Consider the following 13,424-nt stretch of genomic DNA (forward strand, 5'->3'; position numbering starts at 1 on the left):
TAGGCGTAATAAGTGTGATGTGAAATAAAATGTAAGTAATTTTAAGAACTTAGTATATTTTAGGGTTCATTAATCATTTTCAATTCCATATCTATTTAAATGTTCACAATTTCGAAAATGTAAATTCATGTAAATGTTTAGCTATTTTAAAGAAAGTTTCTCATGTTAGTCCATGAACTCATTATTATTGCAACACTACAAAATTACTAGTAAATGTTATAATGAATTAAATTTAAAATAAATTGTAATGAATAACTTAATATCAAACATGTTTTCAAAGTATTAAGGTATTAAGGTTTGTGTTTAATATGTCGATTGACGCAATCAATTGTTAATTAAAATTTTTAATCAATTTAATGAAATGTTGTCACAAATAAATGTGTTGGTTCATTTGAGGGTATTTGTACTGCCAATCTAACCTATTATTAAATCATCTCACAGCAACCCTTGCTCAAAATATGTCACAACCTTAATCTTAAACTAAACCAAACTTAAAAACCTTACATGGTGGAGGCGCTAAAACTCGGTTGGCATTCAAATTCCTCACATGGGCAAGCACATAGTTTCATAGTCTAGGTATAAATTAGAAATAAATAATATTCATAAGAAAGTATTTAACTAAAATAGCCTACTTCAGTGACAAACCACTCATTTACCTTAAAGACAAATTAAATTTCCAATAACTCAAAAATATTTTCAAACCCGTAATTAGAGTAACGCCAAGTAAACTAACTAGGTACGTCAATGGACATGTATAAACAAATGGAAACCATACTACATGAAGATTTAATACCATTAGACACATACAGGACTTCCAAAAGTGACATAGTAAAAATATTAAATAAAAATTGAATACCATCTAGAGACACTGACACTGTAGCGGACTTTAGACCTATCCTAGCGGCACTTGAGAACTTAACACGTATAAGCGCAAGTCACCCTAATATTAAAACCATATTTAATAATTTAACTACACGAAAGACTCACCTTAGTGAAGAGGACAGGGCAAACTATAAGGATCTAGCTACAATCGAGGATTTTCTAGTGCAGAGAACAAATTTATACGACATAGTACATAACCCTGAGGCGAAAATCAACCTTAGGCGACACAAGCACCCCCAACCTTAGCACAACATTACGAGCCACTCACACTACCTGACAGAACTAACACAGCAACCATGGGGGAAAACATACCGTTAATATCAGCTGGGACTTACACAGGTCTCCAGAGCGAAAATCCACAAGATTTTTTAGACAAATTCCTAGTGGCAGCAGCTTCAAACAGATGGACAGATAACACTAAAGTTAATTTATTTCCAGCGCATTTATCAGGCACAGTACTAACTTGGTTCAAACACTACAAGCAAAAACAACGAGGGGAAGCCATACAATGGGATCAACTTGCTAAAAGTTTCATAGAGGCTTTCACCCCATTAGCACAAACCCAGAGTCTACAAATGATTTTAGAACACAAAATACAGGGAGAGAACGAGCCAACACTAACCTATTTTTTAGATATATTAACAACATGCCGAAGATATGACCCTACAATACAGGACAAGCAAATTATACATTTTATCATACAGGGACTAAAACCAGAAATCTGTGAACGAGTTATAGGCCTGAAAAACGACACCTTAAGTGATCTAGAGAATAATTTAAAAAATTACAGAACAGCTAGTTCTAACACAAATGAAAAACAAAGAAAGGTACAATAGGGTTGCAGCAAACAGACCCTATAGTACACCCTTATATGAACAAAACGTCATCCATAAACTACAAACAGAATTTAACACCCTAACCAATTTAGTAGCTACCCTAACTACAAACCAAATTTCAAATCATAACCACAAGTACGAAAGGTCTCCACTCCCGTATGAATACTCAAAATATAAGCCAACATATGATAGAACACCTAGTCCTCACCACAATAGATATGTGGAAAGCTGAAACTAGCCCAAACAAACCCAAAGGCCACCTATGATTAAACACGTTACCTTCAGTGATAGGAGGTGACAAAACCATTCCCAAACACAACCTGCTAGACAAAATAGGTATTGCACTATTTGCTGTAAGGACAACCATAACACTGAACAATGCTAGTTCAAGCAACGTTCATTAACTTCTCAACCTCAAAGTAACCGCTTGGCACCTAAAACCAACAATACACAAGAGCTGTTCTGCAGGTACTGCAAGCGAACAAACCACAATATCGAATCATGTTACAAGACTAATTATTATAAACAAAATCATCAAAAAACGGGAAATAGGGGGAGGTCACACTAACCCTTACCGAACTTCCCCCTTATCAAAAGCGAAAACAAATAACACCATAGATCTTAACCAAAGGAATCGACAAACTTACAAATGTATAAAGTCTATGACATTTACTCCAACTAAACCCAAAGTACTACCACTATCAACCCCTGGAAAGACCAGTTCAGAAGTGATATTTAAAGCCATAGATTATAATAAAGAATTCCCACCCTTAAAGAAGATGCAAGAAATTGAACAACCTATTATGCAGAAGCCTATACACACCATGAAACTTCAATCTGCGTTCAATCCAACCCCAACCCTAAGTGAACCAAACCCCTCGGGGACAACAAATATAAATAAACCCAGTTTTACAAGAAAACTTGCAGTCTCAGAAAATTTCTCAGGACAGATAAAACCTAGCGTATTAAAGGTAGTAGCGCACGTAAAACAGGACCCAGATTGTAGTATGGGGGAGGTAAACACACATACTGGATTGGAAGAAACCATTGAGATAGACACTATACAGATTTTAAATCACATAGAGCAACAGAAGAAACAGAATATGATAGATTATACTAACTTGCAAGAAATAACGCAAGACAGGATACACAGACCGAGGAAAAATAAAAAATTATTATTAGAGGATATGTATGAACTCATATTTAATTGCGAAAATAAAACTACGAAGAAGATACCTGTCCTAACAATAGACGTAGCCTTGACCACAAACCCTCGACATCCAGTACCCTGCATTATAGATACAGGATGTAACATAAACATTATTAGAGCAGACCTAGTTTGTGCAACAAAATTAAATACTAGCAACATACCCTCGTTGATATCGGCTAACGGTATACCATTAACAGTTTTGGGTTCGAAAAAATCGCCACAAAAATTGGCAAAGTAATACTTGAAGACACGTTTTATGTGACACCTGATCTAAACAGCCCAATATTGGTAGGAAACATATTCCTATTTCAGAACTGCGTGGAGTTAAACTATAAAAATAAAACAATAAAAATTACCAAATATCAGATTGAACATATAATACCTATGAATGAACAGTGGCAGTTAGACATCAAGAATTTTAAAAACACACAGGAGTTAGAAGTACAGCAAATAACAGATGTAACAGCCCCACAAGACATAATTATAGCACCTCATCGGCATATTAGGATTAGATCCTTAAAAGGCATAGAGTCTCGAACAGCCATCGAAACAGATAGGAATCTAAGAATAAAAAAGAAATGTCATGCATATCTTTCAGAAGGGGAAGATGGTACAGATACAATTGTAAATATTTATAATGCATCAAATTTCCCAAAAAGGATACCCGCACATACTACGATAGGACATATACATTACCCAACTCTTGAAGCACAGCCTACCCTGGAACATCATCCCACTACAAGTGACACAGGAAAAACAATATTGACAGATAAGGACGGCATAGTATTTGATATCTCACCACATTTAACCGTCCAAGAACCCAAAAATACCCCTTGACGTTTTACAAAAATACAGACACATATTTACAACAAAGGTAATCGATTTAACTCCTGCAAACATACCTCCTGTTAAACTTGAGTTAAAACCGAATACGAAACCTGTAAACTCACCACCGTATAGGCAGAGTAAAACAGAAAGGGAAAAATTAAACAAATTATTGGACGATTTAGTACAAGCAAAAATATTAGAGGAATGTCAGGATTACACAGAATATGCAAGCCCAGTATTTTTAGTGAAAAATAAAGATAGAAGCGACAGAATGGTAGCTGATCTCAGGAAGGTTAATGCACAGTTGAAAACAGATGCCCACCCCATTCCTTCAGTAAACTTGGTTTTAAGCTCTTTGAACAAAGCGCACACATTTACAAAATTAGACCTTAAAAATGCATTTTATTCCATGGAGGTTAGGAAAGAAGATAGGCATATCCTAGCCATAAAAACACCCGATAGACTTCTACAGTTTTGCCGACTGCCGATGGAACTTTCAACATCAACCACATTATTTAGTAAAGCCTTGAATGCGATATTAAACCGTCACCTTTATAATAAAGTCATCTGTTACGTAGATGACCTAATTTGTTATGGTGACTCATTTGAAAATGATTTACATAATCTAGAAACTATATTAGAAAAACTAGAAAAAGCTAATTTGAAACTAAATACAAGAAAGTGTAAATTTCTTTACAAAAGTGTAAACATTTTAGGACACGAGGTATCAGGAGAAGGCATTTTACCCCAAAAACAGTCAGTAGAAGCTATCACCGAATTTAAAAGACCAACTTGTGTGAGGCAAGTGAGACAATTTTTAGGATGCTCAGGATTCTTCCGCAGATTCATCCAAAATTATGCCAAAATAGCACAACCCCTTACTGAAATAATAAAGGATTCAAATAAAAACATGGCATTTAAATGGACGGATCTATGTGAACAGGCTTTTATAAAAATCAAACAAATTTTGACAAACCCACCATTACTATCACATTGGAAGGACAACAGGGAAGCACACATTTATGTAGATAGCAGTTTGATTGGATGCGGAGCAGCGTTAGTACAGTTAGATGAAGAAAATAATAGAATGTACCCAATTTATTACATGTCAAAAAAATATTCAAATACCCAAATGCGTTACAGCAATGCTGAACGTGAAATGCTAGCGCTAACCTATGCTGTGAACTACTTCAGAGAATTCACGCTTGGTAGACAAACAACAGTTTATACGGACTGTGCCGCATTACAGTTTTATAAAAATTTTAAGCACACTTCCACTAGATTAAACAGATTAGCACTGTCATTAACAGACTACGACATTGTAGTAAAACATAAACGTGGCGCTACAAACGTGTTAGCAGACGCCTTAAGCAGAAATCCTTTAGAACAACCTTTGGATGAAGAATTTACGGACGTGTGTTTAACTGTCAATACTTTAATACAGACAAATCTACCCCTACTACAAGCTCATGACAGTTATTTGAAACAAATACGCCTTGCGATGACCTCACCTGAGGCGGTAAATAAAAAAATCAGACGGGCTTCAAGACACTACGAAGAAATAGATGGATTGTTATATTTCAAAACTTTCAACGGACGAGAAACTAGAAACTTATTGGCTATACCCCAAAAACAAACACAAGAAATATTAAAAATATTCCATGACAACCCCTACACGGGTGGACACTTATCACATTACAAAACAGCTTCAAAAATAAAATTACGATATCACTGGCCGAATATGTACCGTGATATCCTCCAATATACAAAAACTTGTGAAGAATGTCAACTAAGTAGGCCAAAGACGAACAAAAATTACGGCCTACTACAACCTATTGCACCCTCCATAAAACCCTTTGACAGAATAACAATAGACTTTGTAGGTAATATTACACAAAGTAATGGTTACAAATATATCCTAGTTGCAACCGATTCCTGCACTAGAATGGCATTTGCAACCCCTTGTAGAAATGCAGATGTGAACACGGTAGCGCAAAAATTATTAAATCTATTCTGCACATTTGGATTTCCTAATATTATTAATCATGACAGAGGAACACACTTTATGAATTCTGAAATTTCACAGTTACTAAATGCACTCGGGATTGAACAAAGGCCAGGCGCTGCTTATATGTCACAAGTACAAGGTGCGGTTGAAAAATACAACCACACGCCAATAAAGGCAATATCTCATTACGTTGTGGAAAAACCCCAAACTTAGTCAAAATATGTACAAATAGTTACATTTGCCTACAACACGTCTGTAAACATTTCAACAGGCTACACACCGCACTACCTCATGTTTGGTTACGAAGCTAACTTACCATCTGATTGTATTTACAGGTTAATCCCGAAAAAATGGTGTTGGAAAATATAGAAATTTTAGAGCAAATACGCAAAGATATGCCGAAAATCATGAAAAAAGCCCAGGAAGCGCAAAAGAAATACTTTGACCGTGACAAAACTCATTTGGATTTAAACCCCGGCGATGAAGTCTTGGTCCATTTCCCGAAAGACCACACAAAAAAATATAGTAAATTTCAAACACCATATAGAGGTCCTTTCGTTGTCAAGAAAAAAATTAACGAAGTGACATATGCAGTAGAAATTTACCACAGGGGAAGGTTAACAGAACAACCAATACATGTTGCTAGAATGAAATTATTCTATAAGAGAATATAAAACAAATATGAAGGGACTTGAGCAATAATAAAATATTCAAGAATAATATATACAATATTGTTTATCATTGTCACGCAAGAATCGCTTTAAAAAATAGGTATTATACTCCAGGAGTTGAGAGACCGGTTAACTTGATTACGGTTTGAATGATTCATTATAACGTTATATAACCTTGAGAGTCACTGAAGTAAGTCTAACAGAAATAAATATGTATATTAAAATCTCGATGTTGTGTCGGAAAACGATAGAGAATAAAGACATAAAAGTTTTAGAAAATTAAAACGCCTAACTTTGTATTTTAATGTGAGGTTTAGTGTAATTTAGTGATTAAGTGATAGGTTACACGTACCAAAGATATTGGTACAGATAATTCCAATACACAGGACACTAACACAGCACACACAACACGACACGAGCAGAGCCTGTAACCCACGGTAACCGTACTTAGACTGGCTAGTAAGACTTGACCGTGACTCTGGTATGTCTCCCAGGCAGATAAGTTTTCTGCTAACTCAACTAACTTCCCACGCTATACTACACCGACTGTTGTGACTATGACTAGGGGGCATTGCCTTATACCGGCGGTCTGGGTCACCAAGGGCCCTGGTGGTTCAGACAGCTTAGTATGCAAGTAATGTTTCCCACGTACTCGTTTACTACAGTAACAAAGCGTACTCTAACTTGACACAACGTATATATTATACTTACCTGAGGGATACGTGTATACATAGCCTAGTAATAAAGAATATAAAATATTAAAGTGTACTACATATATCATATTTATTTAAGTTAGTAGATAGCAGTGTTAACATAATGTACCCTACAAGGACTCAGTTTTCCTGAGATGCATCTCAAAGAAAGAGACATACAAGTTCTATAATTATTATATAATCCTAGGATAAACAAATACTTCAATATATGACATGTATATGACTTATATAACATGTTTAATTATTACATAGCTAATCTAACATTGAAGGAAAGTAAAATATATTTAACATAGTATGTATTAGCACAGCAATATTGCTCATTAACAAACTATACAGCCTTCATTAGGCAACATATATTATGATCATAATAATGACTATGGACAATAAGCACAAAGAAGGGATATTACATATTCCTCAGAAACAAAGGTGCGTAGTATCGTTTTGTAATATAATAAAATAACATAATTTCGAACCTTATTTAAGAACACTAGAGATTAAGATGCTTAGTAAAAACATTATTACATAGAGCTTGGGAAAATACGACACACTATCGAGAGGTCATTAAAAGATTTCTGTAAATAAAAACCTTAGGCATAAATGTGTATTAATTATAAAATATTAAACTAAAACGTATATGTAACCTGTAGATATTATGTTTTAGAATTGCGACACCAAAAAGCCAACTACAACCTGAGACACCAGCCTACAAGACACCAATCTACAAGACACCAGTCTACAGCACTCTAACCGATCCCGACCACCCACGAGAAAAATGAAGTCTTCACAGCACATCCTTCTACTACTCACAGCACTTGCCATGCCTCTTTCGACCACCTTTGCCAGCACATCAACCCACAACACAGAAGAACCCAATAAGCCTCTAGTACAAATCTTCAAAGGAGCGTACTTCACTCCAATGTCCCAGACACTACCTTATACCAGTTCCATCCCTATATTATACAAAATTCCTTTCAACACACAGCAAAATTTACCTAAAAACGAACCCTTTCTAAATTTCTACCCTAAAACCTCAACAACAACTCCCAAACCTATTGCAAGATACAGAGCAACCTTTCCACATTATAAACCCTCATACATCAACAAATGGTAGCAGAACACCTCCCATTCATCCAAAGACAGCAACCAGATAGAAACAGAAGCTCGCTCACGTTCGTCGGAGATTTCTTCGAATGGTGTTGTGACATTGCGACAGAACACCAAATACATGACTTGGCAGACAACAAGGAAGATGTCTACACAGCATTCTCAACACAACAACACTACCTACTCTCCGAGCTACCTGAACATTCACCTGTTTTGTTCACAATATACAAAGACAACACCACTTCCAGCTAAAGCACGACGACAAAAAAAATAGTAAACAACATGGAACTCATTTTGTACATTTTATTAGCCTGGACTTCTATAATAACACTACTTCTTTTTATGGACCTCTACTTCATCCACATTAACAACATCAAAATGAAATTCCTGAAGCCTATAGTACATGAACGTGACTACCCAATGGATAACCTAAATTAGACAATAAGTACGATTCGTAGGTAGAATCGTCATTAAGCCAGGGGAATGTAAGACTTATGTAATTATTAGTAATATAAAATTCATAGAATCAATGTACAGATAGTTGCTGGAAAGGAAGTCTTGTATTACAATTCGATACAAACATCCTCCGGATGTAACTGGATACGCACATCCGCCCAGACGCCGATGGTGAACAAACAGGAAATGCTTGCTTAAGCAGCGGAAATGCTTATTTGTAAAAACCGTGCGACAATGTAAGGGACAGCCATGCTGATATGAAAAATTGTTACTCACCAATTATGATGGAGAGATTTGGCAGAGTCGTGGTCAATGAGCTGGCGGGAGAAGAACATCAAAACTGAAGAACAAGGAGGAGAGGGGGAAGTCGAGGCCGGGAAATCGAAAAGTGAAGTTCGGGAGTGTTTGTGTTCGTGTGCGGAAAAATATCTCTAGGCGTAATAAGTGTAATGTGAAATAAAATGTAATTAATTTTAGGAACTTAGTATATTTTAGGGTTCATTAATCATTTTCAATTCCATATCTATTTAAATGTTCACAATTTCGAAAATGTAAATTCATGTAAATGTTTAGCTATTTTAAAGAAAGTTTCTTATGTTAGTCCATGAACTCATTATTATTGCAACATCCTCTCACAGCAACCCTTGCTCAAAATATGTCACAACCTTAATCTTAAACTAAACCAAACTTAAAAACCTTACAATAAAATATATAAGTAAAGTTATATAATTTATCATTGACTTATTTATAATTTATTATTTAAAAGGTTTCCGATTAATAAGGATTTTCCAGACGAGTATTGTTAAGCGAAGATAAAGAAAAATAAAAAAAGGATTTTGCCGCTTGGAGAGTGCAAATTTAGCTGCCTTATACATCCCAATGAAACCTTCATCGGGTAAAAAAACTCATATCATAGAATTGGATCACCTCTAACGTAATTTGGAGATATTACGATAAAATCCTGTAGTTGATAGGCCAAGTTACGATAAACGCCAATAAACGAGAAACAGTTGCGTTTCTCTGATTGCTTTGACTGAAAGAGGTTCAAACCAAACCAAGTGGACGTTCCCGGGGTTGCGTTCGCTATTTTTGCATGGTGGATGTAACTTGGATCTCGATAGGCTGCAACTCCTAGTCCAACACTCATCATTTCTCATCTTAAATATTCTGCCAATCAGAAAGTAGTGCAAAGTTCCCTTTGGGTCAGAGTACAATGATAGGCTTCACATTCTTGACCTAAGTGAATAACAACAAAGGGCGTTTTAATAAAGAAATAAAACGTGATATCTAAAACTACTTCAAACAATTTTAGGGTTTTTAATGAGTTTGGACTAGGATTTAAGATGTACGCAGTATCATTATTCGCTAAAATATAACATTGGTAATAACTAAATTGGCCTTTAACTGTAAATATATGTTCAAAAAAAGAGAAAACGTTGAATTCATACAAAAGCAATGATACATTGTGTGTCGGAGTAGTGGATTGTACAGTTCCAAAATCCTAACGTCAATTCAGGGAGAGCGTAATGGTGAAGGTAAATTCGACTTTTGTAGGTAAAATGTAGTTACGTACATTTGTTTAGACAGCATCAAGGCTATTAAGGATATTGCGTCAGATAATTGTAACACACAGTATGGTTTTGTATAAAAAATAGTAAAAATTAAAATAAGTTGTACACAATTGTAACCACTACTTCTTACCTATATATATATATAAGCATTAAGTGGACACCAGGAGTTTTTGAACAGGTCAGAAACTGATTAGAAGGCGCCTGAAAGCGTGCATTTTGAACAACGGAGGTCATTTTGAGCATCATCTTTAATCTTCCGGTGAGACTTAAAGCGGTTGTAGATATGTTTATTGTATATAAAATTAAATTTAAAACTAAAAATATGCTTGTTTTTCACCAGCTGTTACCAATCAGATACTCATTCCTTATTATAAAACAGCAAAAGTTTGCTGTTTAGTGTAATACGTGAGGAGTAAATTTCAAAAATCTTTTACACATTTAGTTAAATTTTCTTATTTTGTTTGTTTTCAGAATTATATTCTCTACAATCTGTGTTAAGAAAAAAATTCTTTATTGGTTATTTAACAATGTTAATGGACATCACACATTTCAGACGGTATTTTTGTTATTACATTATTGTGCAAATTGCATATTTTTTTCTCAAAAACTGTTCACACTAAAACCTCTACAGTGGTTGTATTTGATTTTTCAAGTGATTTTCCTTATAAATCCACCTTATTCGAGTTAAAATGTAAGAACGAAACATTTCAGAATGACTTAATTTCAGCAGGTGAAATTCCAAAGCAAAATCTATCGTCATCCATTACTCACTAATGTAGCGTTTCCGGACCTACTTTTATATATCATTGTTTTTTTATATTTTTAGCTCTTTAATCACGTCTTAAAATATTTTACCATATTTTTGACTCGCCCTGTATTCGTTAGCCTAATGTGCAAAGGGCGTAACTCCAAAATGACAAACTTTTCAGTACAACCAAAAAACTGTTTCTATGACAACTATGTTAGTAAAAACAACCGTTTTTATTTTAGAATTAAAACTTAGGTAAACACATGTTACTTTTTACTTTCTTCCTTAGAAATTAAAGGTTTTTAACATAATTGTTGGGAGTTACAGCCTTTTCGTTTTAAAACTATACAATTAATAGGAGTTACGATGTTTTCAAATTAATAAAATGTTAATTAGTTACTGACATATTAAATTATTTTTTAATTTGTCAAGGTTAAAAAAATTTCCATATACAAATGTATTAAAATATTTATTTAATCACAGTGAAAAAAACAGCTTAGGCTATTTCACAATAAAAAATTGACTACTTCATAAAAATAGGCATTCAATTAGTGTCCTTTACTCCCAAGGCAAATTATCATAAAAATAAATGATAATTACTTGGAATTTTTAATTTTTAGTCTTTCTTTATACAGCTTTGGTATGTCAAAAATGTCCAAGGGCGGCACTGTTGATGTGTATCGGATGGAAAGGTCCTTGTATTCCTCTGGACAATTCAGTTTGTACTTCAATCCTTTTTTGTTGTATTGGTTTGCTCTGATGTCAGTTACACAAGGATCACCAGCTTTTCTACCCGGTCTTATAGACTTGAAATTGTTTAGGCTTTCATAGTTCCTGAAAAAAGTGTGCTCTAAGTAAGCAACCGAATAAGAGTTAGGCTTTGAGCGTGCTGACAGGAAAGCTGCAACATAGTCAGCAGGAACATTGATCACTTTGTTTTTAATGTTTCTTTCTATTTGAGAATGGACGGCATCAGACGCCATTTGAGTATGACCTTTTCTAGGTACTTTTGCTCAATTTTAATGTTCTTCAGCCTAGCTAAGTTGAAAAGCGCATTTGATAGAATTTCGTTACGGGTTTGATACGTGCAACCGTCGCTATACAGGATAATACTTTCAACATCATTGGGAAAAGGGCACTGCTTCATAATAAAATCACAAAGTATTGTTGTGAATTCATTGGCTGTTAGTCATCCCTCAGACTCATTCCACACATAACATTGTACATCCTTTGTTTTCAAGTTGAAAAATGTTAGATTGTGCACTGCTAATTTTGTTTTGTAATAAAGGCTTGACACGTTGGACTTTAGGCATCGTAACACACACTGCAAATCCGTAGTAAAAACTAAATGCTCCTTACTATCCTTGTCCTTTTCTTTTTCAGCTCTTGGCTCATTATTTTTCTGTCTATGCCCTGTGTAAAGTTCCTCTGTTACATTTCCTGTCCGAAATCCAACACATATATCGCACTCGTCCTTTTTTGGTTGGAACAAGCTCAAGTTTTTGTCCTCGAATGCCTTTAAAAATGTTGCAATACACAGAGGTTTTACATTATTGTGTTCTGTACACCAACGACAGTATTCTCGGTATAATTGCTGTTTTGAAGTCCAAAAGTCCAAACTGACTCTAAATATTGTCTCGAGGTGCTCTTCCTATAGTAATGAGACTCCATTTTTGCCAAACTTTCAAAAAAAAAATCTAAAGCTGTATTTGATTCAGAAAAGACACTCCTTCTTGATTCAGAAATTTTTGGATACTTTTTCCTCTGACTGTTTGGGATAGGAGCTACATTTTGGTCCTCTTGGCATGTCAGTTCATCAGAAATCCTTTCACCACGAATGCTAGATTTTTTCAAGTTGCGCATTGCTTTTTCTCCTAATCCAAGTGTACCTAAGAACATGCTTTTGCACACGCGTACTCTCTCTTGATTTTTTTCTAGAAAGTAGATATAAGAACCTTCTCTTCTACTTGTATCTTCGTTTTTCGGTCTCTTGCTCTTGATGTACGCCGAACAATAACCAACATATCCAAATAAGTTTTCTTCTATTCCCAAGTCATTTTCTAAAACTTTTTAAAAATGGTTTCCCTGTTTTCATTTGTGATCATCCTACACTGTATCTTAGATGTATCTTTTACTTTATACTCACAGCGTTCTTTAATTATTCGTTCGTTTTTTTGGTAAATCATATTTCCATTTTCCGTCTTCACGAATCTTTCCTAGGTATGGTTTTCATTTTTCTCTAGCAGACTTGTTACGATTCACAGCCCAGTCTTCTACATTCACATGTTGCCGCTTGCGCCTTTTTCTTTTTGGGTTTGTCACGTTAGCTAAGGGTAAAGACGTTATTTCCTCTTGAACATCAGAATTTGATCTTGGTCTCGGATTTTCATTATCAGA

This window comes from Homalodisca vitripennis, chromosome 2 (assembly GCF_021130785.1).
Source record: "Homalodisca vitripennis isolate AUS2020 chromosome 2, UT_GWSS_2.1, whole genome shotgun sequence".
Classification (NCBI taxonomy): domain Eukaryota; kingdom Metazoa; phylum Arthropoda; class Insecta; order Hemiptera; family Cicadellidae; genus Homalodisca; species Homalodisca vitripennis.